Here is a 22,761-nt window from a genome sequence, read left to right on the forward strand (position 1 = left end):
GGACACACGGACACACAGGATGGACACAGGATGGACACACGGACACACAGCCGGACACACGGACACCCGTCCGTCCGTCCGTCCGTCCGTCCGTCCGTCCCCTCGGCCACCGCAATCCCCGCCCGGAGCAGCAGCCTGCACCCTGCTGGCCCCCGCAGGTTGTTGTTCTGGGAGGCCGGGCGATGCCGCTGCCCTGCCGAGCGATGCCGGGGCCGCTCCCGGCTGGAAGAGGCGCTGTGAGGAGCTGAGGGAGAAGCCAGCGGGACACTCCTGTCTGGGCCAGGAGCAACGGGGCTGACAAGGGATGAATTGTCTGCGTGCCACCTGCTTCCCACTCACGAGTGGTTATACGTATGTTATAGATATAATATCATTCCTGTTGGCAATTTAAACGCTGCCAGGTTTACTAACAGAGTCAAAAAATACTGGGATTTCTCCCTCAGCTTGCCAATACTTTGATTTCTCAGCTCCAAATCATGCCGTGCTTTCTAACCTCAACAATAACAGACTAAAGTAATGAAACACCCACATTGTAGTCCTGCCCTCACCGATGTTCCCTCAAACACAGTTTTGCCGCTGATGCAAAGAAATTTTTTCCAGATCCACTTGGTTCCAGTTGAGTGTCAGAGTTCAAGCACATTGCTGGGGACAGTGCAGAGCTTGTCCTCATTAGTGCATCTCTGCTCTGTGGCCAGAGCACATGGCAGCCTCCAGCACCACTGTTTTGATTAAATGTACTGCTGGTACATTTCAAATAGATTTTCACAGAGAACATTGTGGTCTCTCTGAAGCACTATTTTACATCCGAGTCACTCATCTGAGTGTGGTATGCATCCTGTCATTCCCATTTCATTTTGGGAACCAAGGTTCACTAGGTTCCATACAAGCCTTGTGCACTGCGAATTCTCAGCTGGAGCAGTGCAGAGTCATGTAACTGTAACTGAAGATGGTGTTCCTTATGGCAACAAAGTGCCAGGGTATCAGATGACTCAGAGCCTTTCCTTCTCTTATGCAGTCTTTATGTCACATTTAGTTGTTAATTAATTAGAAGATATGAATTAAAATGTCTTCCCTCTCTTAGCAATACTTCTATGAATTTTAATCATTACAGAGCACAGAGCTCCAAACTGTGCCTGACATATAGCTGAACAAGGGTTATGTTGTTACATTTAATTCCTAATCCCTTTTCTGCTTAAGTACAGGCAGATGTGTTTAATCTATTTAAATTTCCCTTAATTGTTTGAGTCCATAGAAAGCTGACTGTACTTTCTATTTTAATTTGGGCAATTCCAAGAAATTAATATGCACTAAGCTGTTTCCCTAGATACTGCAGACTTTCTGTTAGCAGTCACAGTGACTAAGCAGATACAAAATACATTCGCTAGAGATGTAAAGACACCCCATAGTGTTTGCCATTGCCTGTTTTTTTTTTAACCTTGATATCCAGAGACAGATGAGGATCCCTCATGATCTTAGGATGCAAGCAGACAACCTAATTCCTCTACTCCTCTATGCCACTTGTCCCCACTGATATCAATCCCTTCTCAAGTGTGGGATTGATGTCAAGTCACCTGTAACTGATTTTCAGTCTGGACACCACATGAGGAAAACTGGTTGTCCTTCCTTACACAAATACAGTGAATAAAGTAATGACATTTTGTCATGTGGCACTTGCACATTTCCCCCTTCCCACGCAACACTATGCTCAGCAAAAGAACTTTATTCTGTGTTAAAAAGATTATAGGTAATGAAAATAAATGAAAAAAATTACAAAATTGTCTACAAGGTAGCCAGATGGGCAGCCTACTTAACATTCTCATTTGATCCTGCACATGAAAGAATTTTTATTTATGTCCTCTTGTATATCCTTTAAATCAAAACTTTAACAATGGTTTTTGGTCCTATTGTGTATGACAAATAATTCCCAAGGTAATTCTTTTTCCATCAAAGCATTAGTTTTTCACTGTGACTATACCCAGCTTAAAATTTAAACACCAAAGTCAGACATTGTTTCTGTTACCTAATTAAGTGTGAAATATTCTAAATTGAACACTAAAGGAATAACATCCCTAAGTGTTTTCTGTAAATCTTCTGGGATTCATAGTCTTCATCACAAATACATAAAGGCTATTAAAGAACTCTCATATGTTAAGTGTTCAAGACAAGACACTGTGAACTGAGATATCACTTCTGCCATATTTGCAAAAAATATTTATGTGTTTTATTCAAGTAATATTGTTTCTGGAACCGTAGCCAGATTTGGAAGTTGACACAAATTAGAAAGCTAAAAGCTACTGAACGCATAGAGAGTTCTGAGTGCACAGCTCTACTCCTCTCACCTCGTGAAATCAACTTTTTTTGTTCTCCAGTGCCAGAGAACTGCCATGTTGAAATAAACAGATGAGAACCTACTGTTTTTTACTCTTACTGACTACTGTATACAGTACTTTGCTTACAGTACCCTGAAATTCAGTACAATTCTTTAGCCTGGAACACAGTGAAGACTTCTCAGGCTGATTATCATGAGGTAAAACCTTACCTGCCAGTGCAGGACAATGTCAGACTCCTGGGAAATGGAACAGAATGCATGACTTCTCTCATCATCCATGGTCACTAGGAAAAAAAAAACATCAGATTTGGGTCTTTCTAAACAACTGATCCTATTTCCTGAACATTTATTTACATTATTTTTATTGCCACAAGCATTTTCTCTTCCCTTTTGACTGTCTCCCTGGATCATGGAGTTTTGTTTTCAGAAGGAAAACATAGAATAGAGGGAAGAGTGAAAATCTAAGCTCTATATAAAGTCTAGGTTTGGTCCTATTTTCCTCATCTGTCAAACCGTCTCTTCTGCTTTGTCAGGCATTCATGTGCATGATCCTGGTCTCAGTGCCATGAAATACATCTTTTACAAGGTAACTTAATGGAAATATTCAAGTATGTACAAAGGCAAATAAAGTCAGAATCTGACTTAGAGCTCATATTTTTTGTATTTATCTCATTTCAGTTCCAGACTTGTTTTTTGGTTTTTCTTCCCTACGACACTCCAAATAGAATTTTTGGATTAGAAACCTTCCCAATTTGAATGAATGTTTAAGTGAAAGAAACTTTTTGGCTGTATTCCAGCTGTATAAATAAGATCTTTACTGACTTGAAATTGTTTTTATGTATGTATTGCCTTTAACAGATGTCACAGAGATTGCTTTTATTCATGAAATTTATCATGCAAAGAATATATGCTTCAACTCAAACATTGTTACACAATTTAAAAAAATTGTATGTGAAAAATAGCTTTGCTTACATGCATTTAGATAAGAATATATTCCAAACTGAGGAAAAATAACCATCTCAACAAGTAAAAAAAGAAAAAAACATATTTTCATTTTTTGATCTCTCTACCTCACCCTATTTTTGGGGATACACATGGAAATGGGCAAAAATTGTTGGTTTTTTTCTCAGATGTCTTTTAAATGAGTGTTTCTAGTATTGGGTGGCTTCTTATCTATTTTTTTTTTTAATAGGATGAGGTCCAAATTGTATTTTCCTTCCTTGATGACTGATGTGTATAAATATTCATGAGTCAACACCTGGGGTTGGCTATTTTCTAAAATCTGTATAACTGTTATTGCAGCTTTATCTGTGGACTGTGATGTCTCATTTGAATTCATGAGACCTGCTATAAATTATAAATATATATATGAAGTGATATTAAAGTCTCATGAAGAACCAGAATCCCACCTGCTACCTGCAATTTAGTACTACCTCCATAAGAGGGAAATAAGAATCTAAGCAGTGAAGATGGAAACTTGATTGTTTATTAAAACTTCAGATTTGTTTTGATCATTCCTTCTAATCCCTGTTGATAAAAATCATGTTCCAAAATGGCTCCTTTCCAGATTTCTGTAGAGATCTTGGAGTTTTAAGCCACTAAAACTTTGGCAGAGCATCTAACTGCCATATTTTTTTGTTAAAGAAAAAAACTGCTTAAATTCCCTGAGAGGAGTCTATTTTATAGGCAACTTTGTTCACATATCAGACTCTCTTGTATGCTCTCTTATTTCTGTGATCTGCAAGACAAATTTTATTTACAGTTTTCAACTTACTTTTGTGTCATGAGAATTGCAAACCAATTTACTTGTGCATTCATACCACCTCAAAGATGCTAGATATTTGTCATGGTACCAAGCAGTATATTTATTCTTGCCTTTAAATTCTTTTCGGAACAATTTTTCTACCAAATTCCATCAAGAGTTATTTCTGAGCTCAGAAAAAGAGGAACATTCAGCTCTCCAAAGTGACCACAGAGAGGTTTGTGGGTATCAGGGCTTTAGAACATGATGGTATCCTTGGTAGGATCCTGGTATCCCCTGCCTAGGGAAAACAGGACATCATAAGATGCTTTTATAATGCATTTTTAATTGCTCTATAAGATTAGATTTGCGGTGAAGGGAGGCAAATTCAGCACTGAGAGCAGCGAGGCTGATGCTTCACAGTGTGGCATCCAGCCTAAAGAGAATAGAACAAACAAAGCATTTTCTTTGTGTGTGTCTAACCCCAAATCTGTCTGAAATCTGCTATCAGGTCTCTGTGTGAGAACAAGCTCGTTAATGGGCTGTGACTGGATCAGTTCATAATCATCACCATCTTCCCTGGAAAAGCATGGGAACACAGGGCTGAAGTCTGGTCTTTGGCTATTATCACAGTTCTTACACAATCATTTTCTGTGTTTTTCAAACCAAAGGAAAAGGGAAAAAGTACTTGAAAGATTTCTTTCTTTCCTTCTTTCTTTCTCTGACGAGCAGAAGAAGGAAACAAGCAGAAATATGTAATAAGGTTATAGAGTCGTGCAGAAAATCTGGGGTAAAAGGGAGTCAGACACAGACAATACAAAGGTAAATATTTATTTTTTTTTAATTTCAGATTGAAAGCAGAATATCATAATGAGCCAAAAGTGTTCCATTTTCCCTAGGTACATCAATCTCCTTTACTAAAGACAAAAAACTGACAATATTGGCCCCTTGTTCCAGCCTCCATCATGGACCATAATTAAAGAATTTCTGTCTCCATGTCACCAAAAAATATGAAATCAGCTGTAGTATTTCCATTGGCAGCCAGTTAAGTGCTCCAGTGGTGCCACGCACTGACTGCCACAAGTGACTTTCTCCCTACAGCAAGAGGAAGGATACACCTCTGCAGAGGTGGGAAGAAGCAGCAGCAAAGCTGACTTGTTCCAGCTCCTGCCACTTGAAGAGAAGAAAAATGTCTGCTGTGCTAATAGAAATCTGAGTGTTTTACAAATGGCACAACAGATGCTGTGCACTGATGGAAACAATATAGACAGTGATGCTGCAAAAACTCTTCAGGCAGAAACATGGTTCTCATGTACTGAACATCTCACATATGAATTGCCACAGCAATGATTTTTGGGAACGTTTGGCCATGCCCTAAGCTAAGCTCCTGCACTGTCTGAAATATTCCTTGGGGTCTCCATTTCCAGATGGAGGAACAATAGCTCTGAGTTCATCATGTCATGCTCAGGATGACATCTTCCTCAGCGAAACACCCCCTGTCACCAAAAGGCAGTGCCAAGTGTTGGGTGTGAGCCTAGTACATGAGGTGGAAATGGAAACCACAGCCTTCTGCTGCCGAGACAGCAGCCAAGAGTTGAGTCATCCCAAGACCTTCCCATAAATCCTTGCACACTGCTTTTAACATTAGAAAACTGATAAAAATATGTGCTGCCAGGATGAGGTTACTCAGGATGGGAGTAAGGAAAAAAAAACACAGAAATAAGAATCCAGGTAATTTTCTGGATTATGAGCACTGTTTATGCTCTTTGAGCATTCCTGGAAGCTTACAAGACCATGACAAATATTAATTAAAACTGAATACAAAATAATACTATTCAGAACTAGAAATAAAGATCAATACTACCTGCAAGATAAATCAAGACCTTTCTTTGGCAAATAGGTTGCCAGAGGAATGACTGGCCAAGAATTCATTCAGAGCTAACCTGTGCTAGACATACTGTTTAGCTGCATTTTCTGATGCTACTACCTCTTCTTCTGATTCAAGGTCTGCTTCATTTGTCAGGTCCTGTCCTTTAATCTCCAAACACAATGGCAAAGTGATTGCCAGTGATTTTATTCTTTTCTGTGCCCAGGACAATGGGACTGTTCAGCTGTCTGAAAGAGCTAATACATACTTTATGATGAGAAAGGAACAGCCAGAGCCACCAAGGAAAGGTGGGATTCTTTTCATCATTCTATAGCATCTTCAGCAGCAAATAGCATTTTTAATACTATAACTTTAAAGTGCCTGAGGTTTTCTTAAAGTAGAAAAGCGTGGCACATTGAGACAGAAAAATTCTCAGACATTTAATCCAGTTAAAATATTCAAGATTCATTCTAAGTTGTATTAGACCACTGTGATTCAAAATGTTAAATGCTTCATCAAACACTATCAGACAGAATGATTTCAGTAGCCATCTGTGACAATGAAAGCGAAGTAATTGCACAGTGGGCTTCTACAGCAGCATATAATCTCCTGAAGTCTTAAAGAGGGACCTGTTTGACACTTGCCTAGCTTTTTGCAGGCAGCCTCTGTGTCTGATATGTTGATGCCTTTCACATTCATTAGGAACTACATCATAGCTCACTATAATTGAAGTGAAGCCTTCTTACTGCAACAAGCTTCAAAAAGAAAAGAGTGCATTTGCAGAAAAAGATGTGAACTTGGAGAAAATTAAACCACTGTTTGCAGAGAGCACTAAAGACTGAGGCACAAACCTGCAGTGCACCTGCATCCACCGTCCTTCCAAGAGATACCTGCTGGTCAGTGATGTCTGAGGGACAGCTTTAGTAAACAAAATAGGAAAAACTTCTTATTCTTTGTCTTCTCTTTTGATTTCAAAAGCTGTAGAAATTAAGCAGTGAAGTGCACTACCATTAAAGCCAAAATAATACCTCCTGCTTATTTCAAAGTAAGCTTAATTTCACCTAGTGATTTCATGTGAGACACTCATGATATAGGGAATTGTCTTACTCTTAATTGCTCTTAGTCATAATCCATTACCATTACTTTCCACAACTCTCCCAGTATGGATTCTAGCCCATAGAAGTTTTGGCATCTTCACTATATTCACTGTGACAGTGAGCTTGATTTGTTTATATCAATGATGATCCAATCTAATCTTAATTATAAAGATTAGTAAGTTAAAGATTAGTTTAAGTAAGTTAAAGTAAAGATTAAAGATTAGTAAGAGATATGTGTCCTTAGTGTATTCTGGCAGGTGAAGAGAAATGAACAGTGCCATCAGAACTAAAATAAAACCCTGTCTGTTTGCTCATGTTTTATTGCTGTGCACCTGCATTGTTGGTACTTTTTCATAGTTCTCCTCTTCTGCCACTACTAACCTTGCATTTTCATAGCTGGAAAGCAAATCACTTCTGCTCTGGGAGGAGTTCACACAGTTTGCTGAGGATATTGAAGATCACGCTCAGCCACGCACAGAGGCTTCAAGACTTAAGTGAGGTGGGCATGGCCATGTAGTGGCATAGCCTGCACAGTCCTCAAACTGAAAATCCTGCAAAAGGCAGAAAATGAAGCAACTGACTGAACCCTGCAAGGCTCACAGGCCAAGATCAGCATCCACAGACCACTGTTCCACCTCCTGTGAGCACAGCCCACTTGCACAGCTCTGCTTTGGCTCCTGAGCTGTGGCACCTCACTGCTTACACCAGAAAGAAGAGAGCTTTCTACCAAATCATCACCAACCTGCAGTGCCAGTAGGAGAAACTCTAAAAGAAGACTTAAACTACTATAGGAAAAACTTAGAAAAATGTGATCACGTCACACAGGCATGTAGCTAGAGGCTCTATTTATAATTTATGATTTACAGATTTATAGTGTGAAATTGCAGTATTATGCAGTATGATTTACAGTGTGAAACTGCTTTTCATACTGTCAAGTATAAAAAAGCGAGTTTCCAGATCTTTTTTTTTTTTCCCATTAGACAATGAAGTTACATAAGTGTGAACAGCATCTTCTAAAGTGAAACTAACATTTTCAGTTTGAATATGGGAATATTTAATAAGAGATGAATATACTCACTGTAGCTAATGAGCAGCTCAGCCATATTCTGCTCCTAAAATATCAGCTTGAACCTCATCTCTACTGGGATCAAATCCCAAATTTCCCACTTAGGAAAAAACAAAATAGGGAGAAAAGTGAAGCAGAGAGCATCCAGATTAAAAAAACAACAACAAAAACAAAACAAAACCCTTAAAAAAATAAATTTAAAGACCGAAGAGTGAGGGAAAAAAAAAGAGGATGGAGTCACAGCATTTCACTGGAAAATACAATGTTTTCTCAAGCTGAAATCTGTTAGAGCTGATGCAAAGTCTTCTTTGTTGTACACAGGCTTTGCAGTGATCCCTGTAAAAATGTAGAGAGTGAATTTAAACTAGTCAGTGTTTTAGGATTCATCTTCCTCAGTACATGGCTGAAAAATGTGACTTTAAAATGAACTTCCCTTTGGCAGGGGAACCATAAAAGATAAAAAAAGAAAGAAGAGAAAGAAGGAGGAAGAATAACCCCTCCAGAAAATAAGAGGTTCAAGAGCTTCAGAGAGGTTTGCAAGTAATTCACAAAAACTCAGTTACCACAGAAGAAATTACATCTGAGCACAAACATCTCTAGAATGATTTTAAGAATTGCTAGCATCACAGTAAGATAGGTGTTCTTCCTTCTGCAGAACAGGGAAATCTGAAACTAAAATGTTCAGTTCTAATCACAGTTATCTCAGTGTTTGTGCCAAGGCAAAATAAAGTCAACTGAGCCTCCAATGTTTGGCTTCAAAATTCTGGTAAATTGCTTGAAAGTGTCCTGGCTTTCACCAGTGTCTGGACACAGTCAGCCACAATTCACAAAAGAGGAAGTGACATCAAAAAAACTCCCACAATTAAAGAAATGTTTCCTGTGATCACTTTTGCACATGAACATAGACGCTGCTGCTGTTCTAATAGCACAGCTGAGAGCCCACAGATAGGTCTTTCACATCAATGACTATTATTTTCACCTGCAAGAAGCATTGAAAGCACATGGATTTTAAACCATAAATCACTATAAATCAAATACCTCGTGTTCAAAGTGGACATCGTTCACTTCTCTTCCAATGAAATATCTGTTTTCTTGAGTATCTGTTTTTCCTGCTGTTCCTTCTACTGTTCTGTGATTGTAGGTATAGGTTTATTCACACTTGTGGTGCCAAATTTTAGGCAAACAGATCCAATAATGCTTGCTAAGAGAGTCTGGCCATGTAAGTGCACAGTGGGGGTGATCTCACATGGCTCAGATGATGGTGACATTTAGAATAGTGTCTAGAGGCTGTAAACAGAGTGATAGATATTTTTCCTCATAAATCACAGAAGAAACAAAACTATGTGGAACTCCAGAGTATCTGGAAGAAAGGGAGTAAATGGTTCATGGGGAGACATCACATTTGCAAGACCATGCTGTGAAACGAACTCACTTCCAGCAACATTCACAGAAATGTTGTTCTTGGCTTAACCTTAATCTGCACAGCGTGTTCATCTTTCTGCTCAGCCTAACACCAGACACACAGCCAAGACACACCAATTATCTCACACAGCAGATGCTGAGATCAGATTGTCTACACTATTCTGAGGCTCAGATCACAAATACTGTCACCTTAGCTTGGTCCTGGATTTACAGATCCTAAGCATTTGCACAAACACATTCCAGATTTGGGTAACTTGGAGTTCATGAAGAAACGGTCCTTAATGAGGAGGTAGCAAAAAGCAATTACAGCTGAGGAAGAGGGGAGGGAGCCAGCCCCTCCTGCCCACCACACCATGGCCACGGATCCATCCCCAGACTTAGTGGGTGCTAACTCCTCGATCATGGTTTCAGGTATCTCATGTTAGAGCTCCTCCATGGCCAGGTGAGGAATGCAGTGCAGCCACACAGTAATTTGGACATCCCCACTTTCACTTTCTGAGCAGCTGCCTGTTTTCTGCTTAGTCATTCCACACTGCCAACTTTTGGTCTGCTTGCACGGCCTGTTCCCGAGGCAGAAATAAAATGAAGAGTGAGGCTCACAGCTGTTGGCATCCTGTATCTCAAGATATCTGATATCTTCCTCCCACAGGCAGACTTTCCATGGTCCAACTACGTATGCCAAGTTTGTTTAAGCTCTGGAGGCAGGCTAAAAAGAGTCGGGAAAATTCTCTTAATCCCAAGTATAATGTGTTTTGCAGGACATAAACAGTCTCTGCCTTCCTAAGCAACTCACACCGTTTAGTCATCCCCTGATGGGAAGGTGCTCTGCACAAGCCCATGCAGAATAACTCTCCTGGGTCCAAGCCCCAGGCTGCAAGGTGGAGGAGGAGCTGCTGCTGCTGCAGGTGAGGCTCAGCATCTGGCAGGCTCTGAAAACAGCCAGGCCCTACAATCTTCAGACCCAGAAGCAGCAATGATCCTCTGCTTACTTCAGTCTCCCAGTCACTAATGGCAGCACAGAACAGAACAGAATTTTTTTTTTATCCTCTGAAAAGTAAAACCACTGCACCTACCAATCCCTGTGTACTGCTTATGAGACAATGATAAAATGCAACTCTGATCTGTGTTCTACAAATAAAGCTCCATGAGAATTATTTACTTCCCCCCCCTTCCAAAAATCTACTTTGAGCAATCGGCATTTCACATGCATTCTACATTTCACATACGTTTCCAACTATTGTGTTGATCAGCCAACACACAGACCCAAAGGAGGAGATGAATTGCAACAATACAATAAACAGTTCACAGGAATGGATACAAACATCAGTTTTGTAGCTTTCCTGTGATTTGGACGGATTCCTGGAAGTTTTTATTTAACAAACAAGTAGCATGAGTGGAGTGAGAAACTATACAAGCCTTAAATTATTTAACATCTTTCTGAAATATTAAGGCTACTCCAAATGCTTCCTTTTCCCCACTGTTTTTCCTTAGTGAGCAGATTTCCATCAGGTGGGTTACCTGGGTTAGCTGCGATTGTATTTCAACTGCTGTCAGCGAGAAGAGCAGAAAACGCCCAGGATGAAATTAGTGCACGAAAGAAGTGCTGAGACTACAATGCCCTCTCGTTGTAATGGCCCATTAGTGCCGAAACATTACCCTCTTCTGATGGCAATCAGCCTGTACCTGCTAATTACTGGCACATATGGGTGTCATCTTGGCTTCCCTATGGAGGGATCTTTCGAGGAAAACAGCAAAAGAGTAAATAAGGAAGTTTGCAAATATTATTTTTTTCTGTTACAGCTCATTGGCGCCACACAATTCTTGTGTCATATCAGAGGTGTAAAAATCTGAGAGGAACAAAATCGGAGAGGGACAAAAATATAAGCGAAGAACGGCTTAAACACAATAAAAAGGAGGAAAAAAATCATAGGAGTGAAAAATAGCTTTAGTTTCACTGTATTATGTCAGTTGTGCCAGCTTTCTTCCCTTCACAGGGTATCATTCATAGCTGTAAAAGTCTTTGGTGAATAGCCCTATATTTATATCACAGAGAACCTGTAAGACACAGCAACCCTGCCTCAATTTCACACATTTCCTGAACCATCAGTTGAAAAGAACAAAGCATTAAAAAAATGTGTGAATCCTACCACAATAAGAAAATATCACAGGACCTCTAACACCAAAATTATTACAGCTGCAACTCTTGCTGCTCTCTGTTTACATTTGCAACAGAAAAGGACAGTAAAAAGGAAGTTTTATGTGTTTTAGGTGCTGTTTAGATTTAGATGAAAGCTTTTCAGCTGTCATCTCTTTAGAAACAGCATGTCCTGAAGACTTTCACATTTCATTGGAATACAAGGCAGGCCAAGACTATTTATGCCCCTAAAGTGCCACAATGCCATGCTGAAAGTAAAGCCATGTAGAAACCATAATGTTAAATACATAAAATGCAGGAAATTTTTTGCATTTTATTATCTATACCTCTGAGGATTTCTACCAGAAACCTACTGCTAGGAAAAGAGAAAAAAACTTGCTGATATATCACAGCATTAGAATTGTGTTAGTTTGTGAAACGTGTTTGGTAACCATGGGTACTAAACAATTTCATAAGGATTTCACATAATCTAGGAACTATAAATAGACTTGGAAACAAAGAAGTAGCTTAATGCCATATCCACAGGTTGGGAAGCATAATATTCTTTGTAAGATAATTTATTTCTATGTGTTCCAACTAGCATTTTTAAGGCATTTCTGGCAATATCATAATTTCTTTTTTTTGTGCATATCTTCTTTTCTAGCTTATCCTGCCCATCACTTGTGACTGGATCAAATTGAGCCTGGGTGATAATGAACCAAGGAGTAATAATAAAGCCTTACTTGATTCATTTAAATTTTGGAGGAAAGTGTGCAGAATAATGTGTTTTAGCTGTGCTAATGAAATTTAGCCAGGTGAGAAAAACACATAAGAGAGTATTTGATTTGTTCCATGTTATAAGGTTTTTTTAACTCTTTGCACACTTACCTAAAAAAAAGAATTGAATTTGTCATGAAGACATACTGACAAATATAGTAGGTAGTTCAATATCTAAATTTTGGATGACTGAACATGAGGACAACTCAGTTAATCAAATAATTAAACTCATGATCTAAAGCATTTTACAACAAGGCTAACAATAAATTAGTCTCAGCATTGCAGCTCTTGAAGAGAGCTTAGAATGTCATGCTAATACAGAGAACTCTGCTTTAACAGAATAGTGGCTGCTATAATTATAACTTCTATTCATATTTTAGCATTCTCCTTTATCACCTTCACCTCTCCTTTCAATGTGTGTGCTTTGAGAAGAAAAAGCACTTGAAGATTTTTGGGGAGATTTTTCTAGTGTCAACAGATAAAAAGTAAAGCACCATCTTGTTTCAGGGTTACTCTGGCACCCCATAATGAAAAAGCTTCAGCCTCACAAGCAGAATCTGTCATCAGCTTTGTGAACATTTTTGGTGAGCTGCTTACTCACATCTTTATTCAGCCTTCTTTCACTGCAATACAGCAAAAGCTGTAGACATCTATATTTTCTATAGATGAGCTCCCATCCAATCACTGATACCTCAGACTTCATTTTAATGCATGCTTCAAGTCTGACCAAGCCAACCCAATGGGGTCTGTGGCATAATATTCAAACTCAGCTGAGAATCGAAGTACTAATGCAGTGCGACTTCAACCACAAGCCACAGTTCAGGTTCTCATAATTCATCATCTGTTAATCAAATCACTCAGGGCTCCAAGCCTGTGGCTAGGCTGGGTGAAATAGCTGACAGCAACACTTGCAGTGAAGACAAAGGCTGGGAACACGCAGAGCCAAATCCACGGAAATGCTCTAGCAATTCTTCCCTGTCAAACTAATTTGTGTGTTCTCAGTTTTTAATGAGAAATTCTTGATGAATTTAACACAAATGGCTATTTTCTAAAGGCTAGCTAGCATATGGATTTATACTTGTAAAGCTGGAACTAATTGTAGATGTTTTTTGGCTAAACTTGTCATTAAAGAGGAAAAATATGCATAATACAACATTAAGGCAAAGAAATGTTTTTCTCATCCTAGCAAGAAGTTTTAGTTATTAGATTTATTGTTTTAAAATAAAAGTCACCAACAATCTTTTCTAGCACTGGCTGGCCACCATCATTGGTATAATGTTTTAATTGTCCAAAGAGGATTTTCACTATTTTCCTGTTAGTATTTTAAAAGTTTGTATTTTTGAGGGTTTACTCAGACTGTGCACAGAGAGTGGCAGCCCAATTTACTCAGACTGTGCAGCCCAGTGGATGTCCCAGGGGACTTCAGGGTTCCAAGATACACGCTGGGGCCCTCCAACCTCAGTGTCTCAGCAGCCAGCCCAGCTGGCAGGGCTGCAGAGACCCTGCCAAACTGCCCCAAGAAATCCATTCCTGCTGGGCAAGCCTCTTCTGAGGGAGAGTGGGACTCTGCAAGGATTTCAGAGTGTGAAATCTGAGATACAGGAGAAGGCCAGGAGCACCACTGCCATCCCACTCCGGAGGTGACCAGGTCATTTCCCAGCAGCCTTAGTGCATCCCCAGATGTGCCTGGGAATGCATTTTGGATAACTAGCCAGAAATTGCTTTTTCGTGCAACCATATCTCTGTGATCATAAAAAGAAAACTTCTGAGAACAAAGGTGTTTAAACAAAACTTAATATTTCCTTATTTTATTCCAAACTTGTGCTTGGCTTTGTATTCATTAGTAAACATCCTCATCAAGGGTCAAGCCCATTTTTCAAGGTATTATTGTAGTCTAGTTCCAGGACAGAAGCCCAGTGCATAGAGGGCTAAAAAGAATTTTTCATAATTTTTCTCTCCCTCCACCTCCCTGATACTGGCAAAAGGAATTCTGTGCAAAGGACATGAGAAAGAGAAGAGTATTCTCTCATTGTGGATTTTGCCACTGACAGTCTCTTGGGTTTCACAGGCTAAGCCACTACTCCATGCCTCAGAAGTCCATTCCTGATAAAACAACAGAAGTGCAGATTTTAAGGCTGACTTCAAAATATGAATTACTATGAAACCCAAACACTGTTTAAAAGGAAGTACATAAATAGCACAGCTTCCAGTATAGTATCATGAAAATCTGCATTTCACAGAGCCAAACTAACAAATTGAAAAATGAAAAGAAAGAGTTTACTCGCTCAGTTCTTCCTTGGGAAGCCGTTTGACCAGGTACATACAAGACAGTAACTGTGTGGAAACTTAGGGTTCTCTACTAAAATTTTGTTTTCTATTAAAATTCAGACCCAGTGTTTTCTCTTCCTCATAATCATCCTTAGGGTCTGTTTTGACTTTTCCAAAGGACAAGCAAAGATTCCACCACTCCTCTATTGAATTCCTGTTGCAAGGATGAATAACTCAAAAGGCTAAAGCTGCCTGCTGTTACTGTGGTTACCAAAGTTTCCTACCCACTGAATCTGTATATCAGTTCTGTTCCAGTCTGCATATTTCAAGCTTCTGTTACTGATAAATTTTTTTTAAATTTTCTATTTGCTGTAATGTAAACAACAAAGTATTGTTTACCTTTAAAGCGGTCTTTGACTTCCATCCTCTGTGTAGCATCCCAGGTTGCGCCCACTTCTCAGCTGTTATCCATTTCAGGTGTTTCCATTGATTCCATCTGACTCCATGATTCCAAACCCTACAGAAAAAAATCTCACATCTCTTGCAGTGGAAGGAAATTAATTACACCAAGCAGAGGACATGAAACATCTTACAACCACACATCTCCAAGGATGTAAACTCTGCACTCTTGCAGGAATGACATAGCTGAGAAGTCTGATATACTGAGCCTGTACATATTAATTGTGCAAAACTTGTAGGGCTCATGCTTTAAAGAAGCACCAGATATTCTAAACATAGATAATTAACTGAAATGGGCACAACTTTTCTTCCTTCTTCTAAAAATCCTTTTGGAGAAGACCAGCACCAGCAGCAGGATAGCACTGCTCCTCTGCACTGTTTCAATAACAAAAATGGACATTGTTTTATAGAATTCAAATTGGCAGCTTTAATCCAGGACGAAAGTGTGGTTGGACCAAGGTACAAAGAAGTTATTGATGCAAAACCATATCATAAGGTCATTTCTAGGTTCCATTTCTCCACAGATGGTAGCAAAACCTGTAGAGCAAGATTTTGATGATATCAAATAGCACCTTTGATACTTTTATATTATATACAAATATACCTTTGATATATGCTTTGCAATTGCTCACCTTTGAAAAATGCACTGCCAGTCCCACTAGGAGACACGCACAAATATTCATCTAATGTAAAAGATGACAACAACATGAAGACATACAATGTTTGAACAGCAGTTCCTTGGCTGCATTCCCCCTGTATTTTTTCTCTGCAGTGCATATACAGTCTCTGAAGCACTTTCTTTGGTTCCTTTAAGATTACCAACAACTGTCTGGAGCTTTTAAAGCAAGGCAAATGCTCAAATCTTTAATCAGAAGTCATCTTACTTAATTTTAAAATACTGAGTTTTAATTTTCCATTTAAAGTAGTACTTTAAATTTAAGGTTTTCAACCCACAGTATTTTGTTTAAATATTTTGCACAAATTACTTCAAAGGGAAATTGCTTGACCTTCATTTTTTAATCTGGCAGAGAAAATTTTAACTGTCTTAATGTAAAACCTATGTAGATTAACTTTAGTACAATATGCAGAGCTCAGCAAAATGCACTTCTGACTTGGAACACAGATAAGACCTCCCCCCCGCTCCCCAAAAAACACAAACCAAAACAAAACAACCCCAAAAGAAGCCCCCCAAAAAGGGAACATATTTTCACCACAGAAGTAGGGGTCATTGAATATAAGCAAGTCAAAGAATTGCTGAAGACCTCTGTTTCCAGCACAGCTGCCACAATAGAGAATGAACTTAGCTGATAAACCCCCAGGAAACTTTGAGTGGATGAATTAGAGCCTTCAGGGTTCACACTATACATAAATTAACAGGGTGTATATGTTGTGATGGAAGCTTGGCCTCTGTTTCCCTTCTGTCAACTGACAGTGCTGTTTTCAGAAGCCATCGAGAAAACAAGCACATCAATGTTTTTAGGAACATATCATGATCCAGGAGCTTCAGAGTCCCTGCCAGGACATCAAATCAGGCCTTTCTCAAGCAGAGAGGAGTGAGAGGCCCCTTCAGTGACAATGCTGCTGCCCATGTGCCCACTGACAATCAGATTTATTTATTGCTTTGCAGTGCAGGTCCTCCAGACCACTGGGGCTTTTGAAAAGCTTGGCCTGGTGAATTCCTGGGAGCCTGTCCTTTCACACCATACACTGCCAGCCTTTTGATATCAAGTTGGAACAACATTGTCATTTCCCTGGAATACCTGATATTCTATATTGCAAGACCAAGATGATGGGTAAAAGACACAAGGTCCCAGGCAGTGAAAGCAGCTGAGTGGGACAATTACAGGGAACTACTGAACAGCAGTGGTGCAAACACAAAAGGGTATTTGAGGATTTCTAACTGCAAAGGCAATGAAACATGGAGATCTGATTTGGAAAATTATGCTGCTGTCATTTTGCTAGAAGATAAGATCATGGGATGCTCCTCCCACCTAGCTCCCAGCCCCCTGGAACATATAAACCTCTATAAATTTCAAAAAATATGTAGAATTAGCAAGAGTCAATAGTTATAAAGAACAGGACAGAACAAGCCCAGCTTTCCCAAATTTTCCTAATAAAGTCCTGATTAGATGTTCAGGTATTCAAAGAACTGTCTACTGAAAACTAACAATTTTTTATGTCTTATCTGCCACTGTATGTTATTTCACTGTTGATAAACCAGTGCATTTAGGGTGACATTAGCAGAAGACTGATTTTTAATTATTGTTTCAAAGAAAAATATGCAATTTTAATTCCATTTATTTTTGCAGTGCCTTTTTAGCTCAGCTCTGGCAGAAAGGAAATCAGACATTTGGATAAATGAGCTCGGTTGATTGAATATTGATAAGCCAATTTTTAATTTATCAAGGTTATCTAGAGGAGCTAACCCAATGCTGCATACTAACAAGAAATATCAGCATTCTAAGTGGTGTGTACAGTGAAATATTTCTTTGGGGAAAGAGCTCTGGAAGGACTGGGATTATTAAAATTAGAACCATACAATGGGGATAGGAAGGGACTTCCTAGGGGGAAATTAAAAGCAGGTGACAAGTGTGACAAAGGGACTGAGATGAATAGATGGCAATTTTTGCATTTTGCACTGACTGCAACACAAAAACCACAACAAATGACTCTGGATAAGAGAGACATCCTTTGAGAGGAGTACCTCTACTTTGTGTAAAGTAAAAGTAAAATGGTACAACTAATGATAATGTTTTACTCCTCCAAAATTTCACAGCAACCCAGGTTATTTTTGTTAATAAGGTTTACAGACTTTACAATACACACTCTACATTGTCAAAAACCTGCAAGGCCTGCCAGCCCCCTAAAAAAGACAGTGCCCAGACATCTGAGAAGCAAGTGAGCATTATTTTTCAGTCTGGGGACTCAAAAATGAGCAAAGTGTGCTGCAGCAAGCATAATGCCAGAGGAATATATAAGATTTTGGAAAAAAGTGCACCGATTCCTCTCTGGACTCATAGAAGAAATTCAATAAAATTACATTTTATAGCAGCACTGGACCAATAGCAGATGTTCACACTTGTTCATTGGAGTAAAATAATTAGAATCCTTCATTTCATAGATTTATCAATAATTTAAAAGCTAAGTGAGATTCAAGTGAACATCAGTGTGGGCAGGAAATCTAATAAATAAAGCTTTTTACAGGATTTCTTGCTCTTGTGAAACTAAGAGTACTGAAGCCTTACTTAAGAGAATTTTTAGCTTCTGGGGGCTCCCTGTGTCAGCAGCAAGCAGCAGAACTGTGGCACCTCACCCTGACCCTGTCTGACCCCAGCCAGGACAGGCCCAGCTGAGGTGTCTCCACCCTGACTGCTGGGAGCACCAAGCGGGATTTCTCTACCTCAGCTGCATTAAGATTTGATTTCACAGATGACTTGCCTTACTGCTGTCCTGCATAAGAGTGTCTGATGTAAATCTCCTTTGTTAATATTCATTTCTACATTTTTTCCAGCCTTGCAAGGCCTTACTTTCCACAGTCTTTCATCTGTACCCATGAGAGCACGTGGCAGTTGGGTATAGATCACATCCTCCAGATGTGGACCTTACAATTTATTCCTTTCAAAAATTCCTCTAATGCATTTCACTAACATTCTCTCAGTTTCATAGTGTTCAGCTGCTTCATGCTTCAGAGATAGGTGAAAAAACTGTTTTTAATATTTTTCCCCACATGGGAACGTCATTGGGCAGACTCAAGAGAATCTCTGGATCTCCCAATTCCAGCAGTGTGCTGTCCATGTTCTCACTGTCCCACGTGCTGCTGTCAGAGCTGCTCCCCAGTCATGCTTCATCCATGGTTGGTTTGATTCTTCACTGATCTCAAATAATGTCTCCATCCTTTATTAACTTTGTTTATCTCTCATTAGGGTTATCCCTAGTTCTTTTACACCTTGCACATTTGTCCTTGGCAAGTTTGGAATTGAGTTCTTTCATCCACAGCTTAACAAGCAGTTACAATTCAGCACAAGTGACATCTATCTAGTCATACATTGTCCTCCTTACAGGAGGATTTACCACCACCATCATCTGTAATATCTGCTCTTTTTATGCCCCTCTCCCTTGCATTTAGGGGATCCATCCAGTAGGACACAGTCTGATATATCAGAACAGGCCACTGAAAAGCTACTTTTTGATTCTATCTTAGCACCCAGCCACTATTTCCAAAACAAGTGACAATGGAGTTATAAATTTGCTACTATTTTTAAAAGCCTACCTTTAGATTTGCATACAGAAAAATTGCATTTCTTATTTTGTCTGAAAACACCGATATTTCAGAGGGTTACAAAGAAATAATATGGTGTGTTTCCTATCACAAAAACCCTGAGTCCACCCCAAAACTCCAAACCAAATATTCGCAATCAAATTCTCACATTTCAGCAAATAATTATCAAACAGATTATTAATGTAGAAGTTGCTAAAACTACAAATTTGAGACAGATTATAATTTGTTGCACTCAACGAATTGCAAATAGACCCATCATCAAAAAAATTACTTTATCAAAGTCATGATAAAGGAAAAAGACACTATTGTACTTTGATTCTGTAAACTATTTTATACTGGCATAATTTTTTTTTGTGCTTGTGTAGGATATATGTTTTTAACTTTTAAGCTGTGAGACTTCACTGATATAAATTTGCATTGTCTCATCCCTCTCAGACAAAATGCAATGAGCATAATGAAGCTGGAACTGACAGAGGCATAATCTGCATTTGATCTCTTCTGAATGACCCATAGTTCTGCTGTGGTTCAATTCCTCTTATCTCTTAGACCATATTAATTGGAAATAGAAATCTGAAATATTAAATTGATAACGCATGGCTTTTAATTTCCTTCAGCCATTATCATCCTGTATCAATGTGCACAGCTCTGAGGATCTGAGAATCTCTGTGTGAATTAATGATGCATCTCCATATCTGGAGAAAAAGATGGACGGCTGTGACAACGTTTACATCTGATACTATTAGAGCCTCTCCAATGATAATCATTAACAAGTCCATTAATGAGAGCATATTTCCCTCAGGCCCTATGGCCATTCAACGTTGTAATCTAAATCTATACTCTCCAGAAACTCTATTAGAAAGCAATGAAGTAAGTCCCTGAACTATACAAAGGTTATCAGCCACATTATCTCGCTGAGCAAAAAAAGATGAGGGAGGCTTCCATAAGTACTGGCAGTTTAGAAGATGAAAATGTACAACAGCATTACAAATACATGGGCTGAAAGCTGCATTCCAGGGGCTTCAAGCAACTCATACTCAAACCCTTAACTTGCAGAAGAGTGTATTCAACTGGAATAACAAAGTCCAGAAACTTATCATACTAATAAATATAATCACTTTATAATAATTTTAAAACCTCAATCTAGTTGACTTGAAGTCCGTATCATAACATATGTAGATTTGATTGAAATAAGAGCTACTGCAATATACGATTCCATAATTGCCAGTAGATAAAATTATAGTTCAAGAATAAGAATAATTACTTTCATTTCAAAATGATTCTATTATAAAAATATACTCATCAATCTGTTTTCTGTGAAGCTGGTGTCACCTCAGGCCTAACAGGGATAATCATTACCATACTACAGGCATCTGAGATGGCAGCTTCAGAGCAGTAAATATTGCAAACTGTTGTTCCCAAGTCCTAATTCCTAAGACAAGAATGAAATGAGAGGGCATCACTGCTCCAATATCTCCCTGATCTAATCTGGGAATAAGCACAATTTCAGACTCCTGGACCGTGTACTTGGTATCCTTCATCTGTGTTAAATCAAAAGTTTGCTGGAATCGACAAAATATGAAGTCCTAATGTAAACATGCTTTTGAGGAGGAATATTTTATTTTTTTAACTGCCAATAGCCCATACTTAACTATTCATTATTATAATTTAAAGGTTCTCCATGAAGACAAAATTTCCCAGAATGTCAGCATTATGCAAAGCAAAATAAACTATGCCCAAAATAAAAAGAAGTATGGTTGGATGTATTGAAGCCATGAGTAGACACTGCTGAGAAATAACCCTATACCCTTCAAGTTCATTACTAAACTGGCCTCATTTTACCACAAATCTGCCCTGGCCATGATGGATTTTGGTTTTGCAGAAAAGCCTGCATTTGTCTTAAGGCATTACAGAAGCTGAAACACAACTTTTATAAATTAAAAGTTTATAAATTACTTGCTCATGTTGCAATGAGCAATGTTGCTCATTGCAAAATGCATGTTGCATTTTGCAATGCAAATAAAAATACCTCAAGAATTATCACTGCTCATTCAGTGTTTTTAGGATTATGTCTTTTTTAGTCCCAGCAATAAAAATCTATTGATGTTTAGAAGCTGTTTGTATTGTTCACTTTATGTACCGTAAGAAGATCTGACAGAAGACTGTTAGCACAGGTATCAAATTCTATCACCTCTTCATATTTGCATCATAGCCATAACAAGCTCTGTGCTTCCTTAGCAAATTGAGAGAAGACATAAAATATAAGAATCTTTGATTTTTTTTTTAATGTAGCCTCTGTTAGAAACAGAAGAGTGAACTAGGTGAACCTTCAGTTCGACCCCATACAGGAATTTCTGTCTCTATAAATACTATCGAATTTAGAAAATCTTGAAAACCACTTCTGTTTCCTCTTAAGCCTCTCTCAGATGACCTGGGAGATTACACACAACACCTGTGTCTCTACTTAGTTTCCTTAGCCACGTTAAAATTTCAAGACTTCTTAGAGGGGAAAACATACTTTAAAAATCCACTCATTAAATACTGATCTAAGCTGGAGAAAAATCCTGTTTTGTAAACAGTCATGTTAAGAGCAGCTTAACTTTTGAGCTATTATTATTTTTTTTAGAATTTAACATTTAGGAACAGAACTTGAAATTTCACATAATATGTTATAATTTACTCAGCGATCATCAAGGTCACTCCTAAGCAACTGCTTGAGAAATTTTATATACAGAAATGTAAAGCAAGTTCTGTGTTATAAAATACAATGAAGCATTTTAAAATCCAAATCCCTTCCCTCCCTCCAAGGGAACAAATTATTTTTTCCTGGAAACCAGCATGCTGCTAGATTCAGCCTCTGTTTGCCAAATCTGAGTGAAAGCTTCACAGTGAAGAGATAATACCTTGGAAAGAGAAAACACACGTAACAAACCTGACAAGAACAGCAGTGCACACAGGGCTTAGCCATGGGAACAAGTACTGTGCCAGAATTAATCACATCCAGAAAAGTACAGCTCCTTCATGCTCATCTTTGCTTGCCAATGGTGCTGACAACTCCTAAGATGAAGCAGTATATTAAGAGCTTTTCTGAAAACCTGCAGAAAGATTAAAGGATGGTGATAAGTCTCCTCAGACACAGCTCAAGCAATAACTGGCAACGAATTTTCTGAAACACACTGAAAACCCTGTATCAGCACACAAAGGTACTCAATCCATATTTGTGATAATTCACATGAAAGCCTGAATTCTAAGTTCTCAGTGAAATGTATATTTCCTGCTATTTTCAATCACCTGCAGAGTTCTAACAGTGCCAGCTCATCCTTTA

The 22,761-nt window shown here is 38.7% G+C and overlaps 1 long non-coding RNA gene across 1 annotated transcript; it reads right to left on the minus strand.

The window, feature by feature from the left end:
- Window positions 1-2,539: 2,539 nt before the first annotated feature.
- On the minus strand, window positions 2,540-22,525 carry LOC107207157. Its single transcript, XR_001522632.2, has 3 exons — window positions 22,369-22,525; window positions 15,101-15,218; window positions 2,540-2,613 (listed from the first exon to the last, which is right to left on the minus strand). It is a non-coding gene; the product is annotated as an uncharacterized LOC107207157 (long non-coding RNA).
- Window positions 22,526-22,761: the final 236 nt, after the last annotated feature.

Source organism: Parus major, chromosome 6 (assembly GCF_001522545.3).
Source record: "Parus major isolate Abel chromosome 6, Parus_major1.1, whole genome shotgun sequence".
Classification (NCBI taxonomy): domain Eukaryota; kingdom Metazoa; phylum Chordata; class Aves; order Passeriformes; family Paridae; genus Parus; species Parus major.